Below are 15,494 nucleotides of genomic sequence, written 5' to 3'. Positions count from 1 at the left end.
ACAATGAGAGATTCTGTAAATCGATTATTAATGAAGCACTGCCGTATTTTAAGTGACTGTTCTTTGAGGGAGCGTGTTTATATTTAATTATCGAAATGGGAACTGTGCAATGGCATAGCAGCACAAAAGTCAGCTATTATCCCCCCAAAACGGTTCAAAAATCAATCTTCATTCCAAAACCCATAATAAAAAAATAAAAAATAGCAATTTATTGAGAAAAACTAAAGACATCCTGTGTCAGAAAAGCTATCATTAGTTGTGCTAAAACTAATATGTACACATTTTTAAGGAGAGATGTGCGTAATTATGCAAAAGAACTTTGAGTACTTAGATGAATGGAGAACCCACTGATTTGTCACTATCATTGGTAGTATGACATTTGCCCTGCTTCTGCCTGTCACACCAACCATGGAGGCAGCTGTCATTAGAGATGTGTATGAATAGTAATAAAAGATCTACCCGGGTTACCATGCTTCCATTCTTTCTTGAGTGTGATCGGCTAGTGCTGACAAAGTTTTGACCTTCTCTAGCCTCAAGAATTTTGCCTATAGAGCTACTTCTGAAATTGTATGATGATGCAGGGGCATTGAGTAGAGGGTAGGAGAGTGGGGTGACAGGAGAGCCTGTGCAGTTGACAGTAGTAGCCCCGGAATTTCTATATAAAAGGGACTGGGGCAGCAATATGAATGGATGATGAATGGAGAACTTGAAGTAGCATTCACGTAGCATTTTACATAAAGATGAAAAAATACCAATTATTTTTTAATCAAAGAATGAATGGGCACTGTGGAAATTTATGGGAAGTTTAAATCTCCTAACCCACCCATCCTGCTGTCACTGGCTCTTCACACTTGGTTCCTATGTTTTGGAAGAATGAGGGGCCACTGAAGTCTCATAAGTGGTGTATCATGTGATCAGCTCTGTGTTTGAGAAAGATGCTCTGAGACTAAGCAGGAGGAGACGTACCACTGTTATCCAAGGAAGAGAGGATAATGACCTGGACTCAGTTACAGTGGGAGCAAGCGGGCAAAGGTTACGACCATAATCACAACTGTCATTTACCATGAGAGGCTTTTTAAACGCCTCTTTTTCTTTATTCTTTAGAACAACACTGTGTGATAGCATAACCGTGTCCATTCTAAAGAGTCTTAGGGATGTGAAGTTAGTGACACAAGTGACATAGTTAATAGGTGATGGAGCTGCTTTCTTTTAAAGCTGTGATGTTTCAACAGTTAAAAAGGCAGGTAGCCCTAAAAAAGTAAGCAATTGTTAGCATGTAATGGGCAAATGGTCCAGGTCGACTCTGAGGCTTCCAGCTCAGTTTATAGATGGTTGATGATGCTCCTTAGAGACAGAGAAAAGAGGAAGAGGGACAGTGTATTTGGAAGAGAAGATAATGAGTTCATTCAGGAAATAGTAATTTGTTAAGTCTAGGCAGGATGTGCAGAGGGAGGTTAGCAGAATGTGCTAACAGGAGTTTGGCAGCTCAGGTCTAAAGATGAGGTTTAGGGATATCTAGAGGTTACAGGTGAAGCTGAAGCCACGGGAGTTGGTAAAACTGCCCATGGATATTAGAGAGAATAAGAAGAGGAAAGGAGAACTGAGGATAGAACCTTGGGAAAATCGAGTTGTACATTTAGAGCCAACTGGGTGGTTTATAAGAAGTATAGCTGCCCTGAATGATTCCCCAGGTCAATTAATTCAGAATTTCTAACATGGGGCACAGGCAGAGGCAACTTATAGAAGCTGCACAATGGCTCTAAGGTGCAACATAGGCTGAAACCATGGTCTAAGCAGTGGGCAGGGTGAAGGCAGAGTGATGTGAGGTCTGGGGACCACCAGGAGAGAGTAGCAGCTGATCACAAGCTGAGAGGGGTCTGGTAAAATGGGGTCCCAAAAGAGGCTGCTTTGAGGAACAATTTTATGGGACTGTGAAAGAGGAAGGCAACTGCCTGGATAAATGACTAGAAGGGAAGCAGGGAGTGGGGCTTCCCTTTTCAAGGGTTTAGATGGCAAGCCAAAGTAGAGAGCAAGGAATATTTGTATGTGGGGGAGTAGAGTGGCTGGGAGTGACTGCATCATGTTTGTAGGCTGTGCAGAACAATCCAGTGGAGCTGGAAAGACAAAGGAAGATGTAAGACGGAAGAGACTATTGAGATCCTGGAGGAGGTGGATGTGTGAGGACTGAGTCAAGAGCATAGGCTGGTCTTGGAAAGGAGGGAGCACGTTTTTCTGCAGTAAGGTGAGCATAAGTAAGGATAGATGGACACGGAGGGGAAAATGGAGGGAAGATCAGTTTGGAGTTCACATCTGACTGTCTTTATTTTCTTGAAACAGAGGGCTATTTGTCCTCTCTCCCCTAAAAATGTGTACCCAGAGAGGTCTCTCAGCACAGTCTAGGTGGGCTGAATCCTGTGGTGGGGATTTGGGCACCCATAGCCTCACGATTGTGGTATGTGCCCTGAGGGCAAATTCCACAAGTCAAGTTTTAAGATCAGAGGCTTAAAGCCAAGAAGTCTAGATAGAGAGAGGAGACAGAGGTATAGCCTTGAAACAGCTTGAGAAGCCAGGAGACCTGATTGAATAAGTGGTCAAAATGGACAGTAGGCAAAGGGCCCCCAAGCTGGAGGAAGCCAGGGTCTGGTGCCCAGAGTAGCTGTTTGTGGCACTCCTGCAGCTGCTTGCATACTCTTCTGGCACATTCTAACAGAGTACAGAGGTTGAGCAGTTTCTTGAGAGTGACCGGAATGATGGCAAACTGTGGACCTCAACCTCCATCACCAGTCACCATCACAGCAACCCAGAGCCAGTTGCTTTCAGAGGCACACGGTTTGGTAGATAAGTGCAACAATCCCTCCCTTACAATTTGCACTGTGACTTTCCCACTCTTCCCTTCGAGAGGTGGAGTCTATTCCCTTTCCTTTTGCATTTGGGCTAAACCTGTGACTTGCTTTAACAAATACAGTGCAGTGGAAGTGATGCAGTGTGACTTCTGAACCTAGATGTTAATGGACCTTGCAACTTCTGTTTATTGCTCTGTTGGCAGTCAGCTGGCACGTGAAGAAGCTCTGAATAAGGAGAGATCATGAAGAAAGAGGGGAAATGTAGAGGAGAACTGAGATACCTTGGCCAGCAACCAGCACCAAGGCCCCTGACATGTGAGTAAGACCTTCTTGGCTACTGAAGCACCAGTTGAGCCAAGCCAGGCAACGCCATGTGGAGCAGAGACAAGCAGTCCCCACTGAGCGCTGTCTGAATCCCTAACACAGAATGGTGAGCCATAAAATGGTCACTGTATTATGCCACAAAATTTTGAGGTGTCTTGTTACATAGCAATAGGCAACTTGTACCGATAGCATAGAAACGAAAGCCTGGGCCTTTGAGATGGTATTTCTTTAACTGAAATTCTCGTTGTATTGCTTATTCCTCTTGTGACCTTGGAAACACAATAGGTTTTAGTTTTGACAAAATCCAGTGTATCTATCTTTTAATTTTGTTGCTTTTGCTTTTGGTGTCATTTATAAAAAATAAAAATTAAAAAAAAACTATTGCTTAATCCAAGGTGACAAAGACTTAGGCCTATGTCTTCTCCCAAGAGTTTTATCATTTTACATTTAGGACTTAATGCATTTTGAGATAATTTTTGACATGGTGTGAGGTAGAGTTCCAACTTCATTCTCTTGCATGTAGATCTCTAGTTGTCCTAGTACTGTTGGTTGAAAAACTATCCGTTACCCACTAAATGGTCTTGGTACCCTTATGGAAAGTCAATTGACCAAAAATGTAAGGGTTTATTTATGGACTTTCAATTCTATTCTGTTGATTTAAATGTCTTTCCTTATGCCAGGTCCACAATATCCTGATTACTATAGCTTTGCAGTAACTTTTGAAATCAGGAAGCATGAGTCCTCTAACTTTATTCTTCTTTTTCACGATTGTTTTGGCTATTCTGGGTATCTTGCATTTCTGTACGAAGTTTTGGATCAATTTGTCAATTTCCACAAAGAAGCTAGCTGGGATTTTTGTAGCTATTGCACTGAATCTGTAGATCAACTTGGAATATTGACATTTAAATAGTATTAAGTCTTCCACTCCACTGAAGACTATTATGATGAGGACTTATTGCTTTCAAGATTCTGTCTCTGCTTTTGGATTTTTACAACTGATCATGATGTACCTAAGGGTGGATCTCTCTGAGTCTATCATACTTGCAATTCATTGAGCTTTATAAATGTGTAGGTTAATGTTTCTCATCAAATTTTAGAATTTTGGTCAATTATTTGAAATATTCTTTCTGTCCCCTTCTCTATCTCTTTTCCTGGAACGTTCATTATACATATACTGGCACACTTGATGGCGTCCCACAGACCTGTGAAGCACTGTTCATTTTTCCTTATTCTTTTTTCTTTCAACTTCTCGGATGGGATCATCTAAAGTGACCTATCTTCAAGTTTACTGATTCTTTCTCTTGCTTGCTCATATGTGCTGTTAATGGTAAGTTCCTCTAGTGGGTTTTTCATTGTACTTACTGTACCTTTCAGCTCCAGAGTTTCAATTTGTTTGTATTTTATAATTTCTGTTTCCTTATTGATATTTGCTATTTGGTGAAGCATCATTCTCATATCTTCCTTTAGTTTTTAGATATGTTTTCCTTTAGTTCATTGAACATATTTAAGGTAGCAAATTTAAGGTGTTAACCAATGTTTGGACTTCCTCAGGGACAGTTTCTGTTGAATGGGACGTGCTTTTGTGTTTCTTTACATGTCTTACATTTTTTTAATCAAAAATTGGACATTTTCAATAATATAATATGGCAACTCTGGAAATCAGATTCTTCAATCTCCCCTGGGTTTGTCATTTTTGTGTTTGCTGTTGCTGAATGTTTTTGTGACTTTCTTGAAATAATTCTTTGTTATGTGTGACTGTTGAAGTCTCTGCTTGGTTAGCTTAGAGGTCAGCTAGTGGTTGGACAGATTTTCTTTAAATGTTTGGAACCAGTAAGTGTCCCAGCCTTGGCCAAGGGGTTTTATGTGAGTGTTGGGGTATACCGTAAACATTTAGGCAGGTGGTTTACAACTTTGCCTTAGCCTTCACTTCCTACTTGTTCAGAGACTCAAGGTCATCCAGAGGTGAGAGTTTAGGGTCTTCTCACGTCTTTCCTGAGCATGCACACAGCTCTGGGCATGCTCCCAACCTTACACATATGCATGATCTTCTGGATTCCTAAGCATATGTGAGGTCTTTTCAGGGTCCCCATGTTCATCTCATTTCCAGATTTTCTTTGTAAGATTTTTGGCTAGCGTGTTGTTTGCCCCCAATTGTTATTGCTACCTCAGGCAGCTGTGGTGTTAAACCATTACCATTTGTTGTTTTCAACAAATGCCTCCAGAGAAAAGTCCGTTTGCACTGGATGAGCTCTGAATCAGATCAAATAAAGACAAGCCCTGCAAATGGAGTTCCCAGGCAGGTCAGATAATGACAGTTCTCTAGGAATGGACTCGAAGGAACTCCCACCCCATTCGCTCGCCTCTTGTGGCTGCTGGGCTGCTGGTTTTCACTGTGATTGCAGGCTGTTGATTTTTAAAACTACCACAGAGCCGAGTAGGGGGATTTGAGACCAGCACAAGTTAAAATGCCACAAAACAACCTGTTCTTACCAAGATTTCACCATTTTTTTCTTGAACTAGTGCTCCCTAGACTGAAATGGCCTTTGCTTAATTTCAAATGCTGAAAAAGTTTACTTGGACAATTTTTGCCAGCTTTCTCATTGCTTTAATGGAGGAAAGGATTTTCAGAGGTCTTGATTCCATCTTTCCTGCTGATATCACTTTCTTATGACTTGGGTAATTTGTGTAACCTCTCTAGGATACAGAACTCAAGATTAAATGTTTTGGATTATATAACCTAAAAGTTAGGTTTATATAATGGTAAAGTGACTCCAACATAGGAGAAGCTCAGTAAACAATGGTTTCATGAGTGAGTTGTTGAAATGGAGGAAAAGCTGGTGTTTATGTTGTAGAGAGGTCAAGGAATATGCCTTAGTCCTCCCATCCCAACTTTAACTCTCTTATATGGTCTGAGGAAAGAAGGGATAAGTTAGCCTAGCCAGAGCAAGCCAGACTCATGGTTACTATGGAGATCCCTAGGACTTGAGATGTAGTGAAAATTCCCACCTGTGTCTGCAAAAATGCTGAGAGACAGAGAAGCAAGCCAAGTATGCCTTGAGAAACTGCAGTTTAGAATCCTGGAGGAAACTAGTCAAAACCCCGTATTTCAGGCCCAGAGGAATGGTTAGGATAAGGTCCTAAGACCAGGGTATGGAAGCTAAGTAGGGACCAGGTGAGTGCTAATTTAGGTCAGAAGTAGGGCTGGGAGATTAGATGGAGAGGGTAAGTGGCAGAAAAGGGTTCCAGCATGCTTCTTAGATCAGTAGGACCTAGTAGCCTGTGTTGAACTAATGAAATGGAGGCTTAAAGGCCCAGGGTGAAAGAAGGGGACTACAGTATGGGGCATCAATACCTCCTGCAACCTTGGAGAGGGGTGAGATCACTGTGGGGTTGGCCATGCCATGAACATGGGCCCAGGTCACATGGAAAGGTCATGGTTAAAACTAAATGTTGGGGGGACTTCCCTGGCAGTCCAGTGGTTAAGACTCTGCACTTCCACTGCAGGGGGCACAGGTTCAATCCCTGGTCTGGACATAAGATCCTGCATGCCGTACACAGCGTGGCTGAAAATTTTTTAAATTTTTTAAAATTTAAAAAAAATAAATAAAAGGAAAAGGTATATTAAAAAAAAAAAATGTTGGAAAAGAGATGAAGTGTTAAGGCAGGGAGGAAGAGGCTGTTTTTTCGTAATCTTTCCACACTAGAGAAAAGTCATCCTCCTCCTGTGTATGGTAAGAGTAGAAGTGGCTGTCTTTTCTCCTTGCCAGAAGCCCCCCAGAATCCTTTCATCACCTAATTAAACAAACTCATGAATCGGTGAGAAAGGCAGAGTTGGGCAAAGGTAAGCACAGAAGTTAAAGACAGCAAACTGCCCTCACTGAATCCATTATGAACACTTCTCAGTTACACACACCATGTTCAGCTGGTATGCCCCTGGCTTCCTCAACTGTCTTTTATAAAGTGAGAACTTTTATTTTTATTTGCTATTTCATGAATTACACATTAACATTTGTGTATAGATTTATCCCCTATATAATAATTAAAAGTAAGACTGTAATACTGCCTTTTAAAAAGTATAGCTAGCTTTGCACAGTGGCAGTATCGTAGCCAATGAGGTTTATCCAAGGCACGATTATTGCTAATTAAAAAGTATAGCTATTTGAGTTTCTACTTTTAAATAAGAAGTTCCATCAACTCATGAGCAGAGTAGAATTTTAGAGAACTTTCTAAGTGAGCTATAGATATTTTCATGTTGTTTATTTACAATCAAATCTTAATTACCCACAAAATTTATTGACATGTTGGTAAAATGATGTTCTTTCTCTCTTTTAATAAAACCTTTTGTTTTACAAAAGGCTCTGAAGAAAACAAGCTACAGACTGGGGGAAATGTTTGTAAGCCACATAACTGACAAAGAAGTCATATCTAGAATATATAAAGAATTCTTAAAATGCAACAGTAAACAAACAGTCCAACTAGAAAAGACATGAATGGAGATTTCACAAAAGAAGATATGCAGATGACAAATATGCACATGAAGATACATTTAACAACACTAGCTATTAGGGAAACACAAGTTAAGACCTGATATGCTATCACTACACATCTACTAGAACAACTAAAATAAAAACTATGACAATACGAAATGCTGGTGAGGATGTGAAGAAATTCAATCACTCATACTGCTGGTGGGAATGTAAACTGCTACAGCCACTCTGGAAAACAATTTGGCAGGTTCTTAAAAATCTAAACACATACTTACCATACAACCAAATAATCACACTCCTGGGCATTTATTCCAGAGAAGGGTAAGCTTATGTCCACACAAAAACGTGTACATGAATGTTTGGGGCATCCTTATTTATAATTGCCAAGATTGGAAATAATCCAAATATCCTTCAGTGGGTGAATGGTTAAACACTCTATGATACATCCATGTGATGGAATACTACTCAGCAATAAAAAGAAATAAGCTATTGATTCATGAAACTACCTGGATTGATCTCTAAGGAATTATACTGAGTGAAGAAAACAGTTTCTAAAGTATACTAATACCATATTATTCCACTTACATAATATTCTCAAAATGGCAAAGTTAAAGAAATGTAGAACAGGTTAGTGGTTGCAGAGGTTAGCAATGGGATGCGGAGCTTGGAGGGAAAGGTCGGAGAGGGTTGAGTGTGACTACAAAGGAGCAGCAAGAAGGATCTTTCTGGTGATGGAAGAGTTCTGTATGTATATTGATTGTGGTGATGGTTGCATAAGTCCACACATATGCTGAAATGGCATAGAACTGCACACACACACACTCAAATGAGTGCATGTAAAACTGGTGATAAATTGAATAAGGTCTATTGATTGTACTGATGTCAACTTTCTGGTTTTGATGCAGTACCATAGTTATGTAAGAAGTTGTATAAGATGTAACCTTGGGGGGAAACTGGATGAAGGGTACAGGGGACCTCTCTGTGCTATTTTTGCGACTTCCTGTGGATCTGTAATTATTTCAATGTATAAAGTTTAAGATGTTAAGACCAATAACTTGGTAAATATGCTTTTTATTATCTTCAGGCCCTCTGGGGGAGGTGAAGGTATGAGGAAGATATAATGCTACAAGCACCTTGCTTTTTCTTATATCTCATTGCTTAAATTGTGTCATGAATTGTGCAATTGACAGAAGGGCCAAAATCCAGATCTCTATGCAGGTTGTGTGAGACCAGTGGGAAGATTTTGTTTTTCAACTGTTGCTTAACTGCTATTTTTCAAAAAAAGTTTTCCATACACTCTCTTTGTGGAAGTATTTATTTCAAGATAAAATGGTTTAAGGGGTGGCAGGAGTGTGGGTATTTGCTACAGCATCCTCTGTGCTTCTCATTATTGTTCCAAAACCCAACAGCCATTACAGCCAAAAGGCACTGAACCAGACGCTGAATTTCCAAACCTGAAAGTTCCAGTTCCCATCCTCAGAGATTCTGGTCTGAGGTCCTCTAATAGAATTTAAAAAATGTCATGAGGTGATTCTGATAAGCAGCCAAGTTGGGGAACTTCTAGACTAGAGGATGCTGAAGCCCTCCTTCCTGATATGAAAAGGCAAGGTCTCCTAGAATCCATGTGTAAGATTTGATTTCCACTTAAATGTATTTCCTCATGAGGAAACGTGATTCTTATGAGATGGAGTATGTACAACCCATCCCGTTTTATTTTGTCTTCTTCTCTTGGTTGTGTGTGTGATTCAGCCATGACTTCTCACCTCATTTCCACTGAGGTGGAACTCCTTAGGAACAGATGCCCTGTAATCCTTATCTGTGGTTCTTTCCTAACTTTTACCACAAGATGTGGAATTCTGGATAATTCATTGCTTTACATTGCAGTCATTAAACACTTCCATTTTTATAACCTAGTTTGCATCTTTCATCAGTGAGAGAATATATTCTAACTCAGGAGCCTACACTAATTCTACAGGTTACTCTAGCAGGTGATGGTTTGAATCTTTTCAGATATTTGGCTGGGTTATTGTAAAGGACTTCTGAGTTGGAGCTACCAGTTGTTTGATTTGGAATATGGTAACAAGGATAATGACCTTGCAGGCAGTGGAGAGAGGCCATGACCTGGAATATGGGGCAATGACCCAGAAGCTTGTCCTCAGCAATTGGAGAAGTCCATAGTGCTTACCTTTTATATATCATTACCATCTTCCTTCCTCTTTCTTGAGAGTTCCTCGTTCCTTCTCCTCTTGCTTCACATACCCAGTATTTAACCCATTTTGACTTTCAGCTGCCTGCCAAATAAATCTTAATAAAGTCTCAACCCAAGATGATATCTGGTAAAGTTGCATGCGTGACTCCATCCAGAGGTGTCTACATTTGAAAGGGATGCTGCTGTGGCCTGCTACTGGGATGAAGGAGGGAGAATGTCTGTCTTCATTGCCCCTGCCTTCATTCCCACTTTTTGTTCTGCTACTAGTATCTTAAAGGTCAAGGATATTTTAAGCCACAGCAACTTCTAGGAAGTTACCTCTTTCATTCTTACACTTATCCCTTTGATAAAAGTGAGTAAATTTATAAAGGAATATTCTCTCAGAAATGTTGAGAATGACTAATTTTACTAATTCCACAGTATGGAATAAAAATTATCTTAATTTTCTATTACCGTTAAAAAAAAACCTGCAATTTTATTCAGCAAGTTATTCGGTGGAATTTCCTGTATCAGTGCTAAGAATTCAGTAGAAACCCCTTAACACTATAAGTGAGGGAATAGCCTTGGATCTAGTTCAGTCCAGAATCTTCTTTTATCCCATTTTCCAAACTATGCTGATCCTCTTCTGTGTGTCCAATGCCATCCTTGTTCCATTACCGTCTGTGCTGGGATGTTATTTTCTGGTCTCTGAATCCTTACCCTCAACCCTAAAAATAATTCACAACTACATGCCTTATACTTCCCATGTATGGTCTCATTTAACCCTTAAACAGTCCAAATGCAGTTATTTTATACATTTATACTTTTATATACATTTTATAGATGCTGAAGTACGAAACATTTAAGTAATTTACTCAAAGTAACACAGTAAATGAGCTGGAATTTAAACCCAGTTCTGTGTCATGTAATATTTAGTATGTAAGGTGAACATTGTAAAGCCATCATTCATCCTAGGAATTAAACACCAATGATGCTGTTGAAAGAGTCAGTGTTCTTAAACCATTTCTTGAGGATGCCTCCTTCATGAGCATGTTCAATCTTCCCTTTAAGAGAACTTTCTGAACAAGTTCCAGAGTTTTGTTACATCCAATACCTTTATAAGATGCCCAGCACTATACAGTCATTAGCTTTGGAGAAGTGTTTCTGGCAGTGTTTGCTTGGGCCTGCAGCTCTGCCTTTCTCTCTCCCTTGCTCTGAGTTTCCGTGTTTTGCCCCTCTACCCTCGTTTTCTAGCCCAGGATGGCCAACTGGTGGTAATTGTAACTTAATAATTGAGTTCTGAAAATAGAGTCTCCACTGAGCTGAAGCGTTGATTCCATGGTGCTGCTTTGGCATGCTAGGAACGGCTCCCAACCAGGTCCGTGTCACAGCCCTTCAGTTGCCAACTTATCAACACAGAATTTCCCTTTTGCACCCATAATCTAATCATCTTGTATTCACTTCTCTCCATGTCCTTGGAAGTGTGCTAGTTTTGGCTTGTGTGATAAGCCCAGCCGTCAGTGGTCCATAGACATTCAATATTTTTACCTGCTCTTCTTTCCTTACCATGTTTCGTTAGCTCCAACCATCCGGATCCAAGGCAGCAAGATTGTTAAGTGATTGAACTCATTTTCTTTATTTGCTGTGGTGTCAGATTTCTAGCTTCTTTATAAAACTAGCTCAGTCATGTGGCAGGTTCAACTGGAGATTCCAGATGCAAATCATTTTTTCCACCATAGACTATATCAGTCTTAGAGTTTGAACTGTAAAGTTGGCAGAAAACAGTTTTTTTGTAACATGCCCTATTATAGTGACCTGTAAAATGAAAAGATTAAAAGATTAAAAATAAAAAGCCTAGTGATTTTTATTCTTCATATGCAGGCAGACAATATAGTTTTCTTCATAAATTGAATATCTGCATAGCACTGAAGAAATTTTTCTATCAGCTTTTTTCTATAACAATCTTCAGAGTACCAGGCCAGATTTCCAAAAAGGACAATATATGGAACGCTTTCTCATTTTTCAACTTTTCTGAATCCTTTTCCTCATGTTCAGGTACTCATTTTTCTAATTTAACATCTAATTCCATTTATAATGATTGAATTTTTATGTATTAAGAAAAAAACTGGCACTACATGTATATGTTTAAAGGAAAATGGTTAATTCATAAATAGGATGATAATTTGATATTTATGAAGTGCCAGCTTTATCTATTAATATGAGAATTCTGCAATTATCATTGAACTTTTCTTTGAAATTTTAGAAAATGGCAAAAAATAGGGGTTACTAAATTTCACAATTAAAATTCAAGAATGGAAAAATCATTTTGCATAAATGAGTGTTTACATACATGTTCCTCTGTATTGACAGAAGTACTGGAATTATGAGACTTCACTTTCAAACTGAATATTGTGTTCAAATATCAAGCTACCAAGCAATGACTATTTATGCTCTAGCCTCCTACACACAGTAGGCACTTCTGAATGAATGAAGTTGGGTGATGAGTTGAAAGATACTTTGAAAGAGAAACAGATAGGATAAACATTAAGGAAGTGATTTTACATTACCTATGTTAAAGGAAGTATAAAACTATGTAGATAAATAAAGTTAATGCCTTCCCATTTGTTCTAGTTCCTATCACTGCATAACAAAACACCCTAAAACATACTGGCTAAAAAGAACAACCGTCATTTATTTTGCTCACAAGTCAGCAGTTTGGGTAAGGACAGCTCATTTCTGCTCCACATGGTTTCAAGTAGATGGCTCTTCTGGGAGCTGGAGGACCTACATTCAAGAGAGCTTCCTCACAAGTTTGGCAAGTTTGTGCGTGCTCTCGGTGCCCGTGGCGAGGCTCCCCCTGCAGACTTCCCAGTGGGCTACTGGGTCTTCCTCACAACATGGTAGCTAGGTTTCAAGAGACACAGAGCAGAAGAGACACAGAGTCAGTTTCTTAAAGTCTGAGCCCAGAAACTCACACAGTATCGCTTGTGCTATATTCTATTGGTTGAGGAGTCACAAAGCCCGATTCATGGTGAGGGGGACACAGACGCCAGCCCTAGAAGAAAGGAATGTCAAATAATCTGCATACCGTTGCATTAAAGTGAAACCCAAGCCTCTTCCCTCAGCCTCAAGGCCTTAGGGATTGATCGTCTTTTTTCTGTAAAAGCCAGATAGTAAATATTTTAGGTTTGCTGGCAGGTAAAACAACAATCTCTATTGCACCTACTCAACTCTGCTGTTGTAGTGAGAAAGCAACCATAGGCAGTATGTAAACAAAAGGAAATGTCTGTATTCCAATCTAATTTTATTCACCGAAATATGTGGCAGGCCCATTGGCCATTGTTTCCCAACCCCTACTGTACATGACATACCTCCTCTTACTTCTCCATTCTTGCCTCTCCTCTGCTTACTAAGCTCCAATCACACAGCTTACTCTTAGCCCCTCTAAGACAAAAAGCTTGTTTTGCCTTGGGGCCTGTCCACACCTATTCCTAATAACATTTGCCTTGGCCTAAAAACTACATCCTCAGCAAGTTCTTCACTAATTGTACCTTACAGATCTCCCCTTGCTATCTATTCTCACTGATAATTCTCTATTCCCTTAATAGCACCTTGAATCTTATAATTTACATATGAATTTGTTTTCTTCAGCATTCCACTAATATTTGAGTATTGACTGTGATCCAGGTGTTCTAGACACTGGTGTTAAGTTGATAAACATGGCTGACAAAGTTCCTGTCCAAACAGGACAAACATTCTTTATGAAGAGTCATAAAATAAACAAGAAAATATCAGATAGTGTTTAGCGCTATCAAGAAAATTAAACAGGACTATGAGAGACAGGTCAGGGAAGGCCTCAGTGAAGAGATGACATTTGAGCTGAACACTAAACTATAAGGAGGCAGCCAGGGAAAGATTTGGAAGAAGAGATTTTTATGCAGGGAGCAAAGTCCATGGGTCATGTGGGGTGTGGGTGGGAGAGTGAAGCTTGGCATGACCAAGGAAACAGAGAGAAGCAGTATGGGTGGAGCAAAGTAGGTGAGGGGAAGGATGCTAAGAGGTAAGGTCGGAAAGGCAGGAGCCAGATGTTGCAGGGCCCACAGACCTAAAGAAACAGTTCAGATTTTATTCTACGTGTCTACAGGCATTAAATGTCCACCAGCACGTATGGAGCATGTGCATTGTGTTGGGCCCTGTGTTGAGTCCTAAGATATAACAGTGAAAGTGTTGCATCTCTCATTTTTTTAATTGCAGTATAGTTGATTTACAATGTTGTGTTTATTTCTGCTGTACAGCAAAGTGACTCAATTATACATACATATGTGTGTGTATAAAAATGAAATGAAGGAAGCAATAGAATTTTTTCATATACGCATTCTTTTTTATATTCTTTTCCATTATGGTTTATCCCAGGGCACTGAATATAGTTCCCTGTGCTATACAGTAGGACCTTGTTGTCCATCCATTCTATGTGTAATAGTTTGCATCTACTAACCCCACACTCCCAGTCCATCCCTCCTCCACCCCCTGAGTCTCCCATTAGACTTTGTGCTTCACAAGGGCAGGGATTCTTTCTTCTTTCTCATCACAGTGTTCCCAGAGCTTGGCACTTAAGAAGCACTCCATAAATATTTGTTGAATAAATAAAGGCATGAATGCATGCATGAGAATATTTTTGAAATTTTTTGGCATTGTAAAGGTATTCTCAAGCTCAAAAATATGGGAGACCTGATGTAAATCTTCATAAATATGTTATCACTAAAATATAACTTTTTCTCAGAACTATGATGGAAAAAAATGATATGAAGGAAACCATAGAATTTTTTTAGAGCATATAGTTATTCAAGTTGGACTAAGCATAGTGGGAAATTTTCCTGGGTCTTGAGACAAGAGCCCTGGCTCTGAACAAGTCACACCCCCAATTTCTGTGTATTTCTTGAATAACATATTATTTTCCTGCTTTGAGCCATGGATACCAGGGGAAAGGCAGCTGTAACACGTTTTAGTGAACATAATACACTGTCACTATAAAAAGTGTTTGCTGTTATAAAACATTGTTTCTCACTTCATTTCACATAATCATAACCCATTAGGCATCTCTGTCTTTGACCTTCAATAAATATCTGAGGACACAAAGAAAGCTACACATGATATAATGGATTTCTCCACTTTCAATTTGTTGGAGAAAAAAAGACTTCCCTTAGGTTCTTTGATTCTCATTTGCATTTCTTTCTTTATAGTGTGGTTACCCTGTTCAAAATACACACTATTTTTATATTTGTATCTTAATTTTGTCAGGTTCAATGTAAACGATCACACAAATGTGGTATTTAACACGCAATTTCTTATCAGTTGGCCAAACTGCCAGCATTTCAGGGGACTTTTCCTTTTCTCTGTGCATGGCATTGGGAGATCATTCCACAGATACTTTTCAACCCTCTCTAAAATAAAAGCCAACTCACTCTCATTCTCAAACTTAGCATCTTTTACTCTTTTTTTTTTTAACATCTTTATTGGAGTATAATTGCTCCACAATGGTGTGTTAGTTTCCGCTTTATAACAAAGTGAATCAGTTACACACATACACATGTTCCCATATCTCTTCCCTCTTGCGTCTCCCTCCCTCCCACCCTCCCTATCCCACCCCTCTAG

The 15,494-nt window shown here is 39.6% G+C and overlaps 1 protein-coding gene across 1 annotated transcript in view; it reads left to right on the top strand.

The window, feature by feature from the left end:
- LOC309665899 (uncharacterized protein) overlaps positions 1–15,494 on the top strand; it is a 561,943-nt gene that overhangs the window by 269,020 nt on the left and 277,429 nt on the right. The window contains exon 5 of the mRNA XM_082472769.1: positions 3,047–4,494. The gene's annotated coding sequence lies outside the window, so the exon portion shown is untranslated. The remainder of the gene's footprint in view (positions 1–3,046; positions 4,495–15,494) is intronic.

Source organism: Balaenoptera physalus (genome assembly GCF_965194825.1).
Source record: "Balaenoptera physalus genome assembly, chromosome: 8".
NCBI classification, from domain to species: domain Eukaryota; kingdom Metazoa; phylum Chordata; class Mammalia; order Artiodactyla; family Balaenopteridae; genus Balaenoptera; species Balaenoptera physalus.
This window is presented reverse-complemented; position numbering and strand designations above follow the sequence as displayed.